We start from the raw sequence: 20,227 nt of genomic DNA on the forward strand, positions 1-20,227 counted from the left end.
TAAATCTATCTGGCTTATAGAATTTATTCGTAAGTTGTGCCTTGCCTTGGCCATAACTTTTCAGCTCTTGGCAGTTTTGATGCTTGTTGCGCTTGACTGAGGCTACTAACGAAGGGAAGAAGTATTAATGGCACCACTGTAAAAGTGGAAATCTTTGTATAACTGAGGAAATGTGTTTTCATGTTGTATGGAGATACAGACAAACCGTGGCGGAGGCCCGAATATTTTTCAGGTGTGACGGGTTTATGAAGGTCAGACATATATACTGCAACTACGAACTATGCAAGGACACACTAGAATATTATCCATTTTTTATGTCGATTCCTTCGGATGTCAGACTCGTAGTCGGTAGACCCGTTCGCCGTCGTCGATCGCCGGCTCGCCGCCTTGCCTCTCGTCGCCTCTGCACTTGACGCGCCGCCGTTTTTTGGATGTGCGATAGCTGATAGGTTTTGGTCTTTAGGAAATACGAACCGTTGGGCGTCGGCGACTGAAACCTGGAGCAGCCGATCAGCCAGGAAGACCAACGAGGTACTAGCTTCCTTCCGTGGACGGTGGGCTCTTGAGATAGGCCCATGAGATACCAACCCAGCAACAAAATTCATCCGTACATCAGGTCATCAGCCAACATGTAAGTATGTAACACCTCGCGTCCAAAAACTGTTTATATGGCCCAACTCTGCACGTCGAACAGACTTGTGTATGCGTAGCATCCTTCTTACACTTTTGTCCTCGCTTCGTGTAAAAGGGTTAACACGGAGGTACTACGTTTAGAACCACAACCACACATGAGCAACTTGGACCACACGGACCAACTTCACAACTACTACAGGCTACTTATGGGCTGAGGTGTTACACAACAGTCATGTATATTTCACATATATACACATAACATACTAGTGTTTTGTATACATTTTAGGTATGGCGGCAGCCAAACCTATAGCCATACAGCTGCCTCCGCCCCTGCAGACAAATATGCTTTTCAAATTAAAGGAATATTAGGGAAAGGAATATCTATATTTCAAATGAGAGTACGCCACAAAATCCCTTTTACCAAGAATGTGGTTGTTGTAAGTTTAGAGAAAATCAAGAATGGTTATATGCACAAATTTAAAAGAGCAAAATGCAGTGATGGTCCTTGATTTTTTTCTCTGATTTGATCCAGGACTATAAACTAGCTTTCAAAGTGAGGATTCGGGCTCTTACATTTTCCAAATGATTAATCATAGTTTTACTTTAGGTATAGTTATAAACTAGGGCTATGCTTGTTTGTGCCTTTGAAGCAGCTGCAGCGGCTGCCGCTGTTTATTTTCTACTGCGAACAGTAAGTGCAAGTGCAGGCTTGTCGCAGCAGCAACTGCTGCGGCAAGCAGTTTTGATGAGGCTGACATCTTTTCTTGGAGTAAACCGATTGAAGGCCTTGTTTAGATTGAGAAAAATTTCAACCTGATGAATAGTAGCACTTTCGTCTTATTTGGTAAATATTGTCCAATCGTGGACCAACTAAGTTCAAAAGATTCATCTCGTGATTTCCAACTAAACTGTGCAATTAGTTTTTTTTTTACCTACATTTAATGCTCCATGCAAGTGGCTAAAAATTGATGTGATGGAGAGAGAGTGAAAAAACTTGGAATTTTGGGGTAATCTAAACAAGGCCGAAAATAAAATAAGGCTAGATTTGTAGATCTACATGAGAATATGAGAAAGTCTTGAGGATCTCCAATGTATTTCGCTGCATTAAAAATATGGCTGCGACTTAGACATCACACAATATAAACTAATAAAATGTAGGTACTCTCTACGCATAGAAAATATCATTTCATTATTACCATGCATCTAGCCATGTGGGGTCTGGTTTGAACATGATGTACACGGATACGGAGATAGGGAAACGTTTCAAAACAAATAATGTACAGCAATTGACAAACACTATGCCTAGTTTTTCTATGCCGTATCATTTTGAAATATAACGAGAAATATCTTTGTTTTGTTCTTCAGCACTACTTTAGCAGTACTTTTCAGCAAAGGAACATGTGTTTTTCTCTCATAAAAAATTAGCATCCTTGAAATGTTCAGATGAAATATTGCCATGTTAGATAATGTAATAGATTTAGATAAGTAAATGTTCGTATTCATTTTATTATTATTTTCCTCCGGTGCATCGCTTTACAAATTTAAAGGCTAAACATTAGCAACAATCTCTGCTATTGTATTAGTGCTGTCACTTGCAAAATGAGTTCTCCTTTTCAGCCTGTTCGCTGGTTGATTTCTAGGCTAATAAGACCGATCTATGCTGATTTATTATGAGAAAAAAATACTACTCCCTCCATCCCAAATTGTAAGTCATTCCAAAAATCTTGGAGAGTCAAAGTTTTTCAAGTTTGACCAAATTTATATAACAAAATAATAATATTTATCATACCAAGTAAGTATCATTAGATTCTTCATTAGTTATATTTTCATATTATACCTATTTGATGTCATCAATCTTTGTGTTTCTCTCTATAATTTTAGTCAAACTTGAAAAAGTTTGACTCTCCAAGATTCTTGGAATGACTTACAATTTGTGATGGAGGGAGTATATCATAATTAATAAGTCATGGCTGAAACCCATCACGCGAAGAGGCCGTTTGTTTCCTGCTTTTGATTGAGGACGCTTACAGCTTTCATCAATTCATCAGTAAAAAATGGACAGATTTCGCTTGAAAAATGGTGTGGAGCTAGCATTTGGCAGGTGGTAGCGGCAAAGCGGTGCTGTCTACGAGGAGGTTAATGCAAAACAGGAGGCAACAGAGACAAGCATAGGGTGCCCGGGTCCACCTCCGGTTACGTTCACGCCGTGTCGAGCCTGCAGAGGGTGGGCCTGCGTCAGCAGTTGCCCCCACTGTGACGTAGCATAAACACCCATAATCCTTCCTCACCGCCCGCCCTGCCTTACCCGCCCCTCGATACCTCCGCGCGACGCGGATGACGCGCGTGGCCCTACATCCAGGCTTCGGGGTAGTGTCGGTTAAGAAATGGGCAAATAAAAATTATAGAAAAATAGCGTGCGGGGGCCCTACATCCGTAGCCCATTCCTTGGAAAGAGCGGTGTTTCGTGAGCTGTGAGGCATATCTGTACTGTACCGGGTTTTTATGGAGCGTGGACCACACATCCAGCTCAATAAAGGATGACGAATTGTTCAAATCTGTGAATATCACTTAAGCATGACAGCTATGTAGATTTCACTAGTCGTCCACTTGCATCCTTATTAAATAGAGGTACATAGCTTATTATTGAAGTTGAAACTTGATTTTATTGTTTCAACCCAAATTGTACAAGTTGTCTGTGTTTTTTACGATGATTTAGAAATACTTGGTGATTGATTAAGTATTTTAAATATAATAATATTATTAAAGGCGTACCATATATGAGCATGGAAGCCTTAGAATCACGAGACTAACAAGTCCGCTGTGTATTCTAAGGAATGGTTTTTTTAGATTATTACACCATTACGTGTTGGTTTTAGGTGTCGCTCCAAAAGAACTATTGCGTTCATTGTGCATTCTAAGGAATGATTTTTAGAAATATCCCTTTAATATGACATTATACTTTTCAAGTGTTACATTCAGCATGTTCACTTGGTCGTAAACGATCGTAAATTATAAGCCAGAACAATATTTTTCTCTCACGCCAAATCAGCCAGCAGTACTTCTGAATTATAATCTATCGTTTCAGCCGAAACGAACAGACTTATTATGTACTTGAGCAGGTACTCAGATCCATACACGCAATATCTAAGGTATCTCCTTCCATGTTTCCAATATTGCTTCGTGCAAAACCCTTGGTAGGCAGTGCATTGAAGGTCTTATTTCATTCATCACATCAAACATCTCTTTATGCCATGGGGTTTTTGTAAATAAAAAAACGTGAAATGAAACTAGTCGTTGAGGCATAAAACGCCTATAGAGGTCCACATGCCCGCATGCCTAAGTAGTAATACTTGGTAAAAATGTAAATGTCATGACTTAAGACTCCATACTCGATTTAGAGATGTTTTTTAACTACTGGTTTCATTTCGCAGTTTGACAAGCTAGCATTAGCATTTCCTTACGAATTTACGATGCACAGGAATGATACAATCTGAGCCAACGTTGAGAGTGGCTCCAGCATGTTTTTTAGTCTTTGGAAATAGATAATTTTATTTCTTATTACTATATCAGCATCTCTGCCTATGTAAAATCCTATTTGACGAGATTGAAACCTCCACCGGAACGGGCTAAGCATTGTGTTTGCTCAGAGTCAGCCATGATTGATCGGGTAACTAGCACTCTTTCCTGATAAATGCCGAAGGTCTGCTGCTAACATGTGGATGGACCCTGTTCGCTTGAATTTATTAGTCTATCTTTTTCAGCGAAGCGAACAGGGACGATGAAGAAAAATACCCCGCGTGTGCCCGCGTGCGCTCTCTACTCTACGTACAGACGTACAGTAGCAACCTTCAGTTTATTAGGACCATTTGATGATGGTAGCGTCGGGGACATGTAGGCCACGGTGCCAGCATGTATACATGCTGCTACAGCAAGCACTTCCGAACAGAAGATATATATAACCCTTGTTTTTATCGATACTAGATCTACTATCCCAGATTTTCCGCACGCCATAGGATCCACTTTTTGGACTAATTGAAACCGATCGTGCCGACCCTACACAAATCTCCAACTCCAATCATTTGTGTCCTCGTCTATGCCTGATCAGGGATATCGATCAAATGGCCGTTGCACGGGCTGTACCGCGCCACTATTCGTTTGGATCGAGCTAGCAGTGCAGACTGCAGAATACCAAATGCAATTTGTTCGACTTGTAATTCCAGGGAAAAGAGAGAGCGAGAACAACTTGTTATTCCCTTGCGCCAACAAGTGAACAACACATGATGGTGCAGGTGCTACGGTTCAATGTCAATTCGTGCGTGCAGGAAACCGAGATTTTGTTTTGGAGACGACGGAGGCCGACAGGGAGAAATAGATGGTTCTTAATGCGACTAGTATATAGTATTCCTGTTTGGATTGATAGAGATTCTTAGAGTCAAGTGATTCCTATTATCCAAATCTCATTGTCTCTACGCTCCATTCGTTTCGCTGAAAAAATAAACCGAAATACTGTTCTGACTAATTTGTTGTGAGAGAAAAACACTGTTCCGACTGAAACAACAAGCTGAAAAAGACGGATTATAAAAGAAGCGAACAGAGCCAATGTTAGAAAGTTTCATAATTGCTTGTTGGGATAGTAGGATTTTGAGACTTTTTTATTAAATTTTTAAAATCTCTATAATTCTGCAAGAGAAAATTGTTATTATAGGACGCGAAACAAAAGACTTCGTTATTATAGGACTTCAATCGTCGACTTCGCTAAAACGACATTTGAAACGTTGGCACTTTATTTTATATAACATTTGGTCCTTTTAATCACTTTTCTCATTTCAAATACATGTATTTTGTCATGGGATGACCGTATTGCCCTTCATTCATATTCACATAAGAGTGGGCAGGCAGGTGCGTGGACTGCCTGGCTGCCGCCGCCGCCACCGCCTGGCCTAGGCAGGCTGGTTGGCTGCTGCCGCCCGCCGCTGCCGCCTGGACTAGCTGGCTGGCACGCTTGCCGCCGCCGCCGGGGTATGTCACACATTATTAAAAATCACAAAAATATAGTAAAAATTCCTAGAAAATTAGAGTAAAATTCTAGGCATATAACACAATATTAAGTATACATAAATTTATCTCACATCATAATATTGTTCCAAACAAGATTCAAGTCATATCAAATAAATCATGAGTTTACATCTCATCACAGCAAAAATAATTCATCTAATGTGTAGCTTTCTCTTCGGAGTCATCTTTTTTGGTGCTGCCGCTGTAGGTATCCTCACGGGACAAGTATTGTCGGTTTGTGAAGATGTGCCCTCTCCTAATAATATCGCAAGCTTGCTGCACATAAATACGATACCACAATTAGATGTATGGAAAGAATTAATGTACGATAAATGTGTTAATGTTCCTTACCTTCTTGTGACCCTTCCTGGACTATTCTGTATGATTTCTTCTCTAGTCGGCCTCCGTGGGGTGCTAGGTTCTGCTGGCGCGGCTTTTGTAACATTCTTCCTAGGTTGCCTACGCTTCCTACAAGTAATCAAATAAATTAATATTGACATTTAGGCTCTGTTCGGCTTACCCCATATTTGGTTTGTTCGGTTTCTTTTTTCAGCCAGAACAGTGTTTTTCTCTCACAACAATTCAGCCGGAACAGTGTTTTTCAGCCAGTTTCAGCCAAGTTTCAGACCAGCGAATGGGGCCTTACATTCAAGTTTCTAGATAAAGAAAATCAGTTCATACCTCTTTTTTTGTGGTCCCATTGAGTGGGCACTTGGCACTAGCTTGTCTATGACCTTTTTCTCTGCATTTTTTTGTAACTCATATGTCCTCTGATCATTTTCTTTCCCTTTCCATTTGTTGGAGCTGCATCGTTGTCACGTCCCTTCTCACCTTCACCATCGTTGGTAAATTTACCATCTTTGAAACCTTTCTTCCTGTGTCCGCCTTTCATCCATCTCTTCATTCTTAGTTTTCTTCGTCGTCCAACAGGTAGTTTAGCAAGAGGTGCACCAACTAAAAATGGTAGGTCAACCTGTGGCCATTGTGTTTTATCTGTCATCGACTCAATCTCTCTTCCATAAGCAGCCCTTAATCTATTGACCGAGTAGCAGTCATGTACAAACTGTTCTAGGTCAACTCTCCGATGACGGGTTACGTAGGCCAATACATGTTGACATGGCTTACCAGTGTGCTGCCATTCAAGACAAGTATAGGTCCTTTGGTGTAACTTGATAATATGACTCTCAGCTCGGCCATGCCCTCCACTGCCCACGCGGCCATGCCCTCAGCCAGCCCGTCCAGGCTAGAGGCGGCGGTCGCAGCCACACCAGAGGGCGGCGCGGCTAGGGCACAGGCGGCCAGGCTAGGGTCGACCAACGCGGCCACGCCTGAGGGCAGCGCGGTAAGGGCAGAGGCGGTCAGCGGCCCTTCTGGATCCGGTGGGGGCGAGTTCGTCTCCTGCATGGGCAGCGCGTCGAGGAGGATTGGACGGGCGGCGGCGGCCAGAAGAAACGTCGGAAGATGAAACGAAACGTCGGGCTCATACAAAAGGATACGTAAGGCCACAAGGGTAAAAGAGTCAATTAAGGAGCAAAATACATGTATTTTGATTACCAAAGTTAAGAAATACACCAAATGTCATCTAAAATAAAGTGTCAACGTTTCAAGTATCGTTTTAGCGAAATCGACGATTGAAATCCTATAATAACGAAGCTCATTATTTCACGTCCTATAACAGCAATTTTCTCAGGGTCCAAACGGACGTCGTCTACGGTACCTAGCTGGAGGATCCCCACAAAAGCCGTGGATCCAGCCGGCCGGCTGGTCACAGTGGCTGCTCGGTCACCATTAGTGTTTGACCTGACGAAAACCACACGGACGCACAGGCAGGGCGCAGGCTCTCCTTCCGCTTCCGCTTTCTCGAAGTGAAGAACCAGCCGACGAGCAAGTGGCAGTACTACGACAACATCTTTATTCTCGAGGATGGAGTTCTTTTTTTTTCATAACCAAATTTCATTACTCATAAACAATAAAAATATAATAGAACAACAATCCAACGCGTAAAACTCTCCGAACTAAAGTTTTGCTAAATTGAACTAAACACAAAGAGAAAGCGCAAAGAAGACCAACACTGGTTAACATCAAACACTTTCCATATTCGTGGATTGGCCTACTTGGTGGAGATCGAGGCGACCCTCCAAAAGTCCTTGAGGCTCTAGAGGTAGAGCGGAAGGCCCAGTCGGACGCCGAGCAAGAAGTGGTCGTGCTCTAGAGGTAGATGCTTGGGGTAAAGGAGACGAACGCTCAATTGCTCAAGAGGATGACCTGGCAAAAGGAAGGGCTCTCCATTCTCGAAAGCGCCCACCTCGGTACGTACCTGTTCTGCCCTTGGTTGATGCCTTGATTTTTTTTCCTTTACTCCTGAATTTATCGTCCGTTTCCAGAACTGGGTGGAAAGATCGGCTCTCTGGAGCAAGAGTTTGAGACGGTCAAAGCGGTGGTCGGTCGGAGCGTGGAGGCGCTAGCCTAGTCCCTTGAGGAGCGACGCGTTCTCGAGGGAGAGCTCGACCAGCTTTGCAATATTGCGTAGGTGGTCATCTCCGAGGTGTTCGGGTCAGGACCGAGCACCAGTACGCCCGTCGTCCAGCTAGCGAAGGTCCCGAATGAAGTTCGAGCGCTCATCTCCGATGGCATGTTCTACGGGACGTCGAGGGTGCTGACCTCGATGGCAACCCACTACCCCGATATGGACTTCGCGGCCATTTGCAGAGGATACGCCGATGGGTGGAGCGCAGACGAAATCCATGCGCTAGGGGAGAGTTTGGTGCCGCATGCATAGATGGTCGCTGAGCAGGTCATCGCACAGTGGGTGATGGAGGCTCGCCGTTCGACCGTGGCTGCAGACATACGTCGGGAAGATGTCGTCCAGCCTGCGGAGGCAGCGGAGGCCGGGTCAGAGGCGAGCGTCGTCCCGCCCCCAACCGAGCCGAACATCGTCCTGACCACAGCCGAACTGAGTGTCGTCGTCCCGACCACAACCGAACTGCCTTCGTCCTCGTCAACCGTCAGTCGATGCCGCCGGGGGGGCCATAATAGAGTTATAGTAGAAATAGTTAGTTTATGTAAAAGATGAATTCATGGAGGAGCCCCCGTGTGAATAGTTTTACATTCGTGAATATTTTAAGTTCATTTTTGTGATGAAATCACTTGTGAGGGGAAGCTTGTCCCGTCCGCCCTTGTTTTTATCCTTACGTTGCTTTGTTTTTGTCCTTTCTTTGTCGCACTTGCCCGTTGACCCGTAGGCTGCAACCTTAAGAACCTGGGCATGGCCCGCGAGGCTCAGTTGCTCGTAACCATAGGTCGTGGCGGGGTGTGATCGATCGGGATGCTAAAAGCGCAAGTTACATAGGGTAATCAAAGGAACGGAATGCCCTTTTGTTTGAGTGAAAAGTGTTACTATATGATAGTAAAAAAGGGGTGGTATCACACCCTCGTGGAGCCCCCGAGCGACCTAGGCCGAGAGTGCTCGGGCTGGGGCGCTGTAGGAGCAAGCATTGAATGAAAATAAATGGTAAGACCAAGCTTTAGGGAAAGAAACGATGTAACTGTTCGATGTTCCATGTGTTGGTGAGAATGTTGCCGTTGTCATCCTTCAGTCAGTAGGCGCCCGGTTGGATCACCTCGGTCACCGTGTAGGGTCCTTCCCATGGTGGAGAGAGCTTATGTTTCTCCTTGGTTGACTGGGTCCTCCGGAGTACAAGATCACCGACCTCGAGGATTCTCCCCCTAATTTTTTTTCATGGTACCTACGGAGAGTTTGCTGGTAACGAGCGGAGTGGATGACGGTCGTCTCATGAGCCTCCTCGAGCAGGTCGATCACGTCCTGCTGAGCCTCCACGGCTCGGTCTCGGTCGAAGGACTTTACTCTTGGGGCGCCGTGACCGAGGTCGGAGGGCAACAGTGCTTCGGCTCCGTATGCGAGGAAGAAAGGGGTGAACCCTGTGGACCGGTTTAGGGTCGTTCTTAGGCTCTAGAGGATTATTGGGACCTCTGCAACCCATCGTCCGGCATACTTTTTGAGTCGGTCAAAAATGCAAGGCTTGAGTCCTTGGAGGACCATGCCATTGGCCCGCTCGACCTGACTGTTAGTACGCGGGTGTCTGACTGAGGCCTAATCGTTCCTGATGTCGTATCCATCATAGAAGTCTAGGAACTTCTTCCCGGTAAAGTTTGTTCCGTGATCGGTGATGATATAGTTAGGGACACCAAACCGATAGATGATGTCGAGGAAGAACTTGACCACCTCTTCCGAGCAGATATTGGTAATGGGCTTCGCTTCTATCCACTTGGTGAACTTGTCCACCGCCACGAGTAGGTGAGTGAAGCCACATGGGGCCTTTTTGAGGGGTCTGACCATGTTAAGGCCCCAAACCATGAATGGCCAGGTGATGGAGATGGTCTGAAGTTCCTACACCATCAGATGAGTCTGCCAAGCGTAGAACTTGCATCCTTCACATCTACGGATCACCTCCTCTGTATCTCGTAGCGCAGTGCGCTAGTAAAAACTTTGGCGAAAGGCTTTCCCGACCAGCGATCTTGGGGCCACGTGATGTCCACAAATTCTAGCATGGACTTCGAGGAGAAGCTGTTTCCCCTGGTCAGTCAGGATGCACTTCATGAGCACTCTCGACGGACTTCGCTTGTAAAGTCCACATGAAGAGCGATTCATCGCGCTTCAGTCGTTTCTGGTGGGAGAACCTCCTCAAGGATGTAGGCGAGCAGTGGTGCTCTCTAGTTGACCGGATTGAGTGCCATCATGGCGATGTCGCCAGGCGATGTTGCCATGGAGGCAGCAAGGTTGGAGCCCCTAAGCACTCGGTCAGGGTCAGGGCACGTTGAGGGGTTAGAGCCCCCGAACGCCAGATTGGTGTTGGAGCACATCTAGGTCGGATCCTCTCGGATGTGGGGAGACGGCTCATGGAGGTCATTTACAAAGACCCTGTTGACGGGCAATTCCTGTCTGGCCACCAATTTTGCAAGGAAGTCCGCAGCGTCGCTGTCCTTTTGAGGGACATGATGCAGTTCGATCCCTCAGAACTTGTCCTTGAGTTTGCGCACCTCCTGGCAATACACCATCATGAGAAGGCTCTTGTAGGAGGACTCCTTCATGACTTGGTCAATGACCAACTCTGAGTCGCCATGGACATATAGCCACGTGGCGTTGAGCTCGACTGCGATGCACAGTCCATTGATGAGGGCCTCATACTCCGCGACATTGTTCGAGGCTGAAAAATGAAGATGGACCGAGTAGCAGAGCCTGCTCCCATTCGGGGAGATTAGAACCACTCTAGCCCTCGAGCCAGGTGCCATGACCGATCCATCGAAGTACATCATCCAGTACTCGTGGGTGACGTCCAGGATCGAGAGCTAGACTTCCATCCATTCGGTGAAGAAGTCGGCAAGAGCCTGAGACTTAATAGCGGTGCGGGGGACATATATAATGTCGTGGCCCATGAGCTCGAGAGCCCACTTGGAGATTCGATCGATGGTGTCGCGGTTACGAACGACCTCCTCGAGTGGGTACGAGGTGATGACCATGACCTCATGGTCGGTGAAGTAGTCCAGGAGCTTTCGGGTCACCATCAGCACGGCGTACAGAAGGTTTTGAACCTGGGGGTAGCGAACTTTGGCGTCGGTGAGTACCTTACTGACGAAGTACATCTGTCGTTGGACCTTCAGGGGGTGTCTTGGCTCCTCCCTCTCGACGATGAGGGCGGCGCTCACAATGTGATTGCTTGTCGCAACATAGAGGAGTGATTCTCTCCGTTCGAGAGCGACGAGGATTGGTGCCGACATCAGCGATGCTTTGAGGCTTTCCAAAGCCTATTGTGCCTCCTTTGTCCAGACGAATGCGTCTGTCTTTTTGAGAAGTTTGTAGAGATGCATCCCTAGTTCACCTAGTTGGGAGATGAACCGGCTCAGGGTGGCCAAACAGCCGGTGAGCCTCTGTACGCCCTTGACGTTGCGTATCGGGCCCATGTTGGAGATGCCCATGATTTTTTCGGGGTTGGCTTTGATGCCGCGCTCAGACACGATGTATCCGAGCAGCTTCCCCTTCGGAACCCCAAAAACACATTTTTTGGGATTCAATTTGATGCTGAACCTTTGGAGGTTCGTGAATGTTGTGGCCAAGTTTGCGATCAGGTCACTAGCTTGAGCCGTTTTCACCACTACGTCATCTACAAAGACGGCGATTTTTAGTTTTGGCCGCTCGACTTGGTTAGGTTGGTCGAGCAGGTTGATTTGTCGGTGAAGCATCGCTGCATGCACCGTTGATAGGTGGTGCCATCGTTCTTCAGACCGAAAGGTATGGTTACATAATAGTACAAACCATACGGGGTGATGAATGAAGTCGTGACCTGGTCGAACTCTTTCATTGTGATCTAGTGGTAGCCTGAGTAGGCATCCAGGAAGGAGAGGATTTCACACCCTGAGGTGGAGTCGACTATCTGATCTATGCGTGGTAAAGGGAAGTGATCCTTTGGGCACGCCTTATTGAGGCCAGTATAGTCAACACACATTCTCCACTTCCCAATCTTCTTTTCACAAGAACAGGATTAGCTAGCCAGTTGAAGTGGTATACCTCTTTGATGAATCCGGCTGCTAGAAGTTTGGCGATCTCCTCGCCTATGGACCTGTGCCTTTTATCGTCAAAGTGACGCATGCGTTGCTTGGCGGGCTTTGATCCCGGGATGACGCATAGTGCATGCATGGCGACCTCCCTCGGTATGCCCGGCATGTTAGAAGGCTTCCACGCGAAGACATCACGATTTACGCGTAGGAAGTCAGCGAGCTCGCTTTCCTATTTGGCCAGGAGCTTGGTCCTGATCTACACCGTCTTGGTTAGGTTGGTGGGGTCGATCTCCACCGCCTTGGTTTCCTTAGTCGGATGGAAGGCACTCGAGAAGGTCGGCCCGTTGTAGTCAGGGACTGCTAGAGTCATCGAATTCCTAAGCTCCGGGAGCTTGGTTGAGTTGATGACGGCAGTGGCGAGCTCGTAATGCTCACGGTCGCACGTGTAGGCGTGCGAGAAGGTACTACCTATGGTGATGATGCCATTTGGACCTGATATCTTTAGCTTGAGGTAGGTGTAGTTGGGGATCATCGTAAACTTGGCGTAGCATGGCTGCCCCAAGATGGCGTGGTAGGACCCCGGAAAGTCCACTACCTCGAAGGCTAGGACCTTTGAGCAAAAGTTGGCGCAGTCACCAAACGTGATGGACTGATGGGTATGTCGATCTACCCGAGTGGATACGCCTACGCCCCTAGGATCACGTAGTGGAAGGCAGAGCTCATTGAGCAGAGCTCCGACCGGGGGATGGACATGGCGTTGAGGGTGTCGACGTAGAGAATGTTGAGACTGCTACCTCCTTCCATCAACACCTTAGTGAGGTGCTTCTTGCGGATGATGGGGTCGATGACGAGTGGGTAGCGACCTAGTTGGGCGACGTGGGGAAGGATGGTCTCTCTAATCAAAAGTGATCGGGGAGTTCGACCAGCTAAGGAAAGAGGGGATGGCCGACTCTGTGGTGCATGCCTCTCTGCAGCGTACCTTGTGCTGGCGCTTGGAGTGGATAGTGTTGAATCCCCCAAAGATCATGAGGCATTCCTCAGGGTCGGGGAAGCCATCTTCATCCTTGCTCGCTATGCCTCCTTTTGTGGCCTCCTCCTCCTCCTTACCTTTCCCTTCCTTTGGCTTGGAGGCTTGCCACAGGAAGCGCTTGAGGAGCTCGTAGTCCTTGTAGAGGTGTTTGACGGGATAGGCATGGTTGGTGCATGGACTCTCCATGAGCTTGTCAAAGTGGTCAAGCTAGCCTTGCTAGGGCTGCTTGCCCGGTCGGTCGGCCATAGCGACCAAAGCTGGGTTGGCCGGTCAGAGCTGATCCTTGTTGTTCTTCTTGCCCTTTTGTGTGGAGGGGCACTTGCCTTGGTCCTCGTGCTTGGCCTTGCCCCTGTCCTGACCATCACTGAAGACCACCCTACTGCCTCCTCATCATGGTTCATGGCGATGTCGAGCAGGTCATGGGTGGTACGGGGCTTCACACAGCCGAGCTTGTGGATCAAGGACTCGTAGGTTGTCCTAGATAAGAATACGCTGATGACGTCCACGTCGATGACATCAGGAAGGGAGTTGCACTGCTTTGAGAACATGCTGATGTAATCCCGTAGGGACTCATTTGGCTCCTGCTGGTAGCTCTTGAGGTCCCAGAAATTCCTAGGACAGACATACATCCCCTGGAAATTTCTGACAAAGACCCTCTTGAGATCCGCCCAGTCGTGGATGCTGTCAGGCGGAAGGAATTCAAGCCATGCTCAAACACCCTCCCCCACGCAGATGGGGAGGTATTGGATGATGAAGTAGTCATCATCCACTCCTCTGGCTCAGTAGGCGAGCTAGAAGTCTTCAAGCCATATACCGGGGTTTATCTCCCCGGTGTACCTGGCAATATTGGTGGGCGGTCAGAAGCGCTATGGGAACGACGCTTTCTGGATGCGATGACCAAAGGACTATGGCCCCAGACCATTTGGGCTAGGGCTCTAGTCGTTTGGTCAGCCACCATGCCTAGGGTGCGTGTCCTCACACTCCTCGATGGTTAAGCCGGGGCCTATGCCGCCTGCTCTCGCCACCATGAGATGGGTGTTATCATCGTGCCATGCGTGGCGTCGATTGTTGATGACGCTATGAGCATCATGGTTCAGCCCTAGCCGTTGGTGCATAGGTGGCGGTGTGGAGCGGGCGTTGGGTTGGGCTATAGTGCAGTCGCGGCTTCCCGCTCCACCCTCGGCAACTGCTGCGGTGAGTGGATGGAGCAATTCGACTGGTGCGGCCCCAGTCCCTCGGTTGGGCAAGAGGCCATGAGCCGGTGTCACGACATGGAGCTTTCCACTTGCTGAATGGCGGTGGTCTCCACCAGCACTCGGAGGTTCTAGTGGATTGCCTGTTCCTAGGGGTCGGCAGGCTTGGGGAGGCCGCACAGAAGCATCGATGCAGCAATGATGTTCTGGCCAGCCTGAGCAAACTGAGGGGGGTCGTCCCCTCCATCCAGTATGTTATGTTGGACCTAATGGGCATGACCCTGAGTGCCACTTGCTAGGTTACACGCATATGGCACAGCGTGATGCGCCGGGCGCTCCGGCGTAGGCGGCGACTAGCTCTGCCACCTTTGTAGTAACTCCTTGCCGTGCTGCTACACATGCACAAGGGCCTGCGCATGGTGGTCTAGAGGGGTGTGAGTCTGTAGAGACTCCACTACCTCCGGTGGCTGTCCTAGGGCGTCCGCCATAGCGCACTCTAAGGACAGAGGGTGGCCAGGTGCCATGACATCATCAACGCTGGAGCCATCGCTTTCGACGTTGTCATCAATGAGGTCATGGAAGGAGGCAGGAGTGTAGCCCGCCATCCCTAGGAACTCAGACGTGAGAGGGGGCGACGTTAGCATCCTTTGGAGTCCCCGCGCGCATGTGTCCACGGGGGATGCGAAGCCATAGGGGAACCAGTTGCACAGTGGTCGCGGTGGAGACAACAGGGTCTCTCTAGAGAGTCAGCGGAAGGTGTTAAATAGTGAGTAAAGAACAATATGTACATCACTCACCGTGGGGTTTGAACCCAGCATGGGCTCAAGGCAAAGCGCGGGTGTCTCGATGTTGAGGTCGTCGAGTGGCCCATTGTAGTTGGTGGAGGGCGCTCCTTTTCTAGTGGGTGCCGAGACAAGCGCCTCTTCGTGGAGGCAAAGTACGTCGAGCTGGTCGGTGACAAAGTCCAGACTCTCGAAGAGGAAGGTCTGGAGTGGCACGAAGACAGGAGGAGCCAACATCCCAACAAGTGGGAGAGTGGGAAACTCCAGCGAGCCGAAGCGAATCGTATCAGTCGAGCCCGCCATGCCGAAGATGGTGGAAAGGTGGGCCATCTGATGACCAAAGGCATGAACACACGGCATCCTCCCCATGGACGACGTCAACTGTCGGTGCGAAAAGTGACCAACAAGTAAATATTTATAGTTGTACCATGCGTTGTGATCGGATGTGACCTAGCACTCAATGACACATGATTTATACTGGTGCGGGCAACAGGCCCTATGTCTAGTTGAGGTCGATTGGTGGCTTTATTCCTAAGCCTAGGTGCTCAAAGTTTATTGTGGGGTTACAAACGAGTAAAGAATAAGAAGGGGGGTGTTAGAGGCCCGGTCAGACTCTAAACCGAGTGGAAGAGAGTGACGCATGCTCAAACATGCGCTAGGTATTTGGAACGTATGCTCTGTGTGTCCGAGCTTATCAGCTATTGAGAGCATATAGACTATGTAGCTGTCAAGTCCTAGAGCTATTGAGCTGCCGAGTCGACCAGTCTTTGGGGGGGCTTTTAGGAGAGAGCTCATCCCCTTTTATTGTTGAAGGGGATGGCTTTACGAGTCAGAAAAAAGAGAGAGAGAGTGTATACATGTGCTGCCTAGTCTTGTTGCCCACACCATCGGGTACGGGATGGCCATCGGCGCCCACAATATTGTTTATGTTCAGACACATCTAGCAGGCTCTACCATGTTTGCCTGGTACAACAAACAACAGCGCCCACAATACTATTTATACTCTGACGTGTCTGGCAGGCTCTACCGTGTGCGTCTAACATGCCTCGATGGCACCGTCCTATAGGTGCGCAGGGCATGGCAGGGTATAGTCCTCGGTATTATGGTTGACTTGAGCGTCTTGCCTTATCTGCTCCACCTGCTCCCTGGGCCCACATCGAGTAGGCATCCTCGGTCAGTCGTTCCCAGTCGGTCCCGACCGTGTCAGTTAGGAAAGAGCAACGAGTAGAGGTCCGGCGTATCCTCGGTCGGAGAAGGGGGTCGGAGTCAGACTGCGGTCCCACCTTGGCCAGGCCTTCCGATCAGGGACTGGATCATTGTCTCGGCCTGTCATTATGTATCTAGGCCGGCCCAGGCGCGTGCTGTCGCTGCGCCGCCTGCTGGGCTAGGTTTTGCAGGGAAGCGGGTCCATTGGGGACCCCGGGTTTATGAACCGGACAGTATCATTCTTCTACATGCACACTAGATTAGAAACTTTGCTTGTACAACCAAATTAATGAAAAGTGTCCTGCTTTACATAGTACTATAAAATTAGGCATTTGGGTTTTTAGTTTTAGTCAAAGGCACTGTAAAACTCATAGACTCCAATGTCAATTGCAGCACTAGGCACTGGCAGAAGTTCAGATTTCATAAATGAATTCTACAAGACCATGTACTTCTCAGAGTATCATAAAATTCTTACACAAGGGGTAGTACTAGTAAGGTAGGTAGTCACAAGAACAGTAAACTTACCTTTGGAGCAATCTCACCCTTGATCCACAATAGGTGAACTCTTGGGTTTGTGAAGTTGATAAAAATTTCTCTGTTCACCTCACATTTCACGACGCTTGTTTCTTGCACCTTCTCTTCATCTGAGAGCTCTTCCATGGATTCTAGAAGATCCATACACTTATTGATAGAATAGTCTCCTTTACTTGTTTCATCTAGTGATTTCACAAAAGTTTTGCTTTGCTTTATCTTGTGGTCCAAATAGCCTTGTAGAACTCCAGCAATGCTTCTCTTTTTCCCACTTCCTGATCCCTTTTGTCCCAAACAAGCAGAGGAAGCTGGTTCTGCTCCAGTGAGGTCTATAGGTTCACTTGATGCCCTATGATCATCCATACTTGCAGAGAAAGGGTTCATGCTGCTATCTGGAGCATCTATGTTACTGGTGTTGACATGTTGAGTGGAAGACGATGGGTGCAGCTCAAGTTGCTCTATTGATGTGAAATTTAATTCACCTGTTGCAATGCTTCTTGTTTCATGTGGATAAATAAACTCAAGTCACAAGAATGTCCCAAAAATATTAGCAGAAAAGGATAGTAGTAGCAGGAAAGCTACCACTATACAAAACACATATTGAAATAAAAAGTTTATTTCAATAGTTCAAAAAGCTATCTGCAGGACAGTTGCACAGCTGCACAGTCTGAGAAACACACGCTAATAGTTCAAAAAAGCTATCTACAGGACAGTTGCACAGTTGTAGTAGTCTAACAAAAAGCTATCTGTTGACACCGTTTTTTGTACGTGATGATGATCGGAGTGGATTAATCGGTGAAGGGAAGGTTACTGTGTACTTTGATAGCCTATGGAAGCCAGCTTGTAAAGATAGTTGCCGATAGCTGGTGATGGTCGATGGAAAGGTTGGTTTAGATTCGGGCGTTGCCGATGAAGTTAGAGGTGTTATTGTCGATGCCGATGAGAGGAGGTTTAAAGACTACTGCCGATGCAACAGTGAGTATGCCGATGAGAGGAGGTTTGAAGACTACTGCCGATGCAACAGTGAGTATGACGATGAAGGAAGGCTTGAAGGTTACTACCGATGGAACAGGGGATATGCCGATGGGAAGGAAGATGGCGAGGTTTTCATCGTAATTAAGGCGGACAGGGAAATAGATAGGAGTTGATTTCCTTTTTTATATTTGTTAGAGTATGGTTCATGTAAGAGTCACGTGTTTCCTTAGATATGGGCTTGGTGTCCTAGTTGTGTTCGGTTGTGTCTCTTTAGATCGGGGTATAAATATGGAGTGAGGGGCAATGTAAGAAAAAAGATATATCAATCAACATCAAAACCAACTTTTACTCCTATTTGCATCTACTTACTTTTCGGCGACTTCGTCAATTTGCATACTTTTTCTTTTTTACGAGTTCTCATTGAATCGGCGAGCTGCATCGTTTCAGTGCGACCTTCGGCGATTCTCGAGTTCCGCGTGAGCACCTCTTGGCCGTGACTTCCGGGCGTATTGCTGTTGTCAGGACTAAAGTGTTCGTATTTTCATCCTTGTCGATTAGCAGGTCAAATCGACTGGCACGCTTTGGATATCGATTCGGGTATTAGCCCTTTGTGTTTGCAGTATCCCCTTCTGCATCAACACATCTTTTGGCACGCCCAGTGGGACCAATCAATCAATATGTTCAATTCCGAGATCGATTCGGGGAACATTATCACAGTATCAGAAGAAGATCTCAAGGAAGAACAGAGGCAGGCTATGGAAAAGGCTGTAGAAGAATACAAGCAGCTTTGTCTGAGATCATTTAGCTTGAACAAGAGTGGACAAGTCATCCAGAAGCAAGATTTGCCGTTGCCTCGGCAGGTTACCTTTGACTCCAATCCTGGTAAACTTCAAGAGATGGTTAATTCTGCAGTAAATCATGCTTTGATTAATCATTCCAGTGTGCTGTCCAATACTGTTCATAATGCTGTGGTTCGAACTCTCAAAGAAGGACAAGCGGCACCACATTACGTTGGGCCTGCCTATCATCAACCAGAGCCAGCGTCTGTCAAAACTCCATCGGCTCCTTCGGCCGTTGTGGGTACAGAAGTTACTTCCCCTCCAGTATTGGCGGGCTCACCTAATGTTCAATCTACACCAATACGATCAGACCAGGTACTACCAGGAGGGCGAGTTCAGCTTAATACAGATCTATCGGCATCAGCTATGTCAGGCCCTGTGTCTCAGAATAGCCAGATTCCTACTAATTGGTGGGGATATGGCATGCCTCCGGAGTCATCTGCTTTCAATCCTAGATTACCTCAAGGGTTTGATGCAGTAGGAAGAGCGCCTATACCATCGGCCGTTTCGCCGATGGCTCAAGTGCCTCAATATGCCGCAACTACTTCTGTGCAACCAACTCCAGGAGGTTTCCAGATGCCTATGGTTCAAACATTCAATTCAAGTCCATCGGCGAGCTTACTGCCGATGCAGCAGAAAGCCCCTGCTATGAGTCAAACTGGGGTTCAGTTCATGCCTCAAACCGGTTTTAATTATCCGACGATATCAGCAAATTACCAGCCATCGGTAAGTTTTGTACCGATGAGTTCTAATAATGATTGGTCAGGACAGTTACCTGTTCAACATACAGTTCAGCGAAATCAGCAGGTTGCAGGGATTCAACAAGGTCATATGCAAGCTGGTTTCCAGAATCAAGCATCGGCAACCCAGCCGATGAATCCTTTCCAACAGGCTAATGGACAACAAGTAACGGCAAATATGCCGATTGCTGGAGATCGTGGGCCACAAAGATATGTGGAGGGATGTCAGCAGGCACCTGTAGAAATTCAACCGGTTCGTCAGCAGGAGGCTGATGCTTTTTGGGCCGATAAGATAGCAGAAATTATGAAGGATCAGTTTGGGATAAAGCCCAAGGTCAATACTTATTCTTATCGGACTCCATACCCTCCTGCATACGATTTAATTCCTCTCCCAAATCGGTACAAGGTACCGGATTTCACTAAATTCTCTGGGCAAGATGATACATCAACAATGGAACATGTCAATCGCTTCATTATTCAATGTGGAGAAGCAGCTAACAGAGATGAATTAAGAGTTCGATTATTTTCATCATCTTTGTCGGGATCAGCATTTACATGGTTCATTTCATTACCACCAAATTCTATTATTACTTGGGTTGATCTAGAAAAACAATTCCATAAGTATTTCTTTGCTGGAATCCATGAAAAGAAGCTTACCGATTTAGTAAAA

At 47.4% G+C, this 20,227-nt stretch overlaps 1 pseudogene; it reads right to left on the reverse strand.

Annotated features, from left to right (window-relative positions):
• Positions 1 to 5,840: 5,840 nt before the first annotated feature.
• LOC136455157 (uncharacterized) lies at positions 5,841 to 6,688 on the reverse strand (annotated as a pseudogene).
• Positions 6,689 to 20,227: the final 13,539 nt, after the last annotated feature.

This window comes from Miscanthus floridulus, chromosome 5 (genome assembly GCF_019320115.1).
Source record: "Miscanthus floridulus cultivar M001 chromosome 5, ASM1932011v1, whole genome shotgun sequence".
NCBI classification, from domain to species: Eukaryota; Viridiplantae; Streptophyta; class Magnoliopsida; order Poales; family Poaceae; genus Miscanthus; species Miscanthus floridulus.